Source organism: Morone saxatilis, unplaced genomic scaffold, assembly GCF_004916995.1.
Source record: "Morone saxatilis isolate NCDOM2014 unplaced genomic scaffold, NCSU_SB_2.0 Contig22, whole genome shotgun sequence".
Lineage (NCBI taxonomy): Eukaryota > Metazoa > Chordata > Actinopteri > Moronidae > Morone > Morone saxatilis.
The window spans coordinates 3,076,833-3,078,155 of record NW_023339785.1 but is presented as its reverse complement, the minus strand read 5'-3'; positions in this window follow the sequence as shown (position 1 = coordinate 3,078,155).

Sequence of the window (1,323 nt, the reverse complement as noted above, 5' to 3'; positions counted from 1 at the left end):
ACACACACATACACATACACACCATTTCTGATCTGTCCTCTCTCAGTGTTCGCAGACTGAATGGAGTGTGTGAAGTGAATTAGAGGAAAGTGAAATATTGCTTTACTGCTCTGCTATACTGGTCACAGATGCAGCAGGACACATTTATGTATGCGATGTCACCAGAGAACACTCCAATTACAATTAATTTAAAGTGCTATACTGGTCATTAAAGACAAGGCTCTGCATACAGACAGATTCATATTTCAAGGTGTGGACAGTGCCGTGCCAGTGCCAGTATTGCACTTAAGTACAAGATTGAGCTATTTGTACTTTATGTCACTATTTTATGCCACTTTACACTTCTACTTTACTACAGTTCAGAGGACATTTTTTTTTACTTCACTATATTTTTTTTTGTGTCATGACCATGGCTATTCCCATGTGTTTTTCTTGTGTTTCCCCCTCCCCCATGTGCTCTGGTGTGTCCATGGGTCCTGTTCGAATTATCTAAATGCTGAGGAAAGGTGCTTCAGTACTTCCTTTCTTATCTCTTTTACACACTGGACCATCCTTTACAATAGTTGCTGTCCCACAATTCCTTGTGGCAGCAACATTTAAAAAGCCACCAAATACAAACGGTTAAGGACAAAGGACGCAGATCAACTTCACATTTTCCTCTCATGCCATAACTTTCTAAAATGCTTATATGTGTTGAACTTACAACAATATGTTGAACACATAGGAGAACTCTGAATGTGACACTACTGCTGCAATATGTATTTGTTATAAAGGCGTGGCCCTGTGTGAAGCACCTTGTAACATGTACACATAAACATTATTATATTAAATGATCAAATTGAAGTTTATACATCGTAGTGTAACATGTAACGTATCATTTAAGTATTTCAATTGTTCTTCAGTGACAGATGCTGGAAAAAATTAAAAAGCGTGCTTCATCAAGGTTTGTGTTTTGAAGGAATTTACAAAATAAAAAAAAGCTGCTTCAACAAGAATATTTGCGAGACAAATGGCCAAGTCTGAGAGCAAATACCAAGCAGTCCAAGACAAGTCCGAGACAACAGAAAACACGTTTTGAGTCCAAGCCCATACTCAAGCACTACAGCACTGCAATTCACTTGCTCTTACAATGTGTAAATAAGCATTTGCTTGCTAACCCAAGCCCCACAAGGTGATGTTATGTTAATGCTGTGTTTACATCTTCTTCCTCTACTCCCAAGTGGCCAGAAAAGTAATAAATGTAACTTTAAAATGTCCAATGTGTAACATTTAGGAGAGTCTATTGGCAGACATGGAATAAAATGTTCACAGGTATTCTCATTC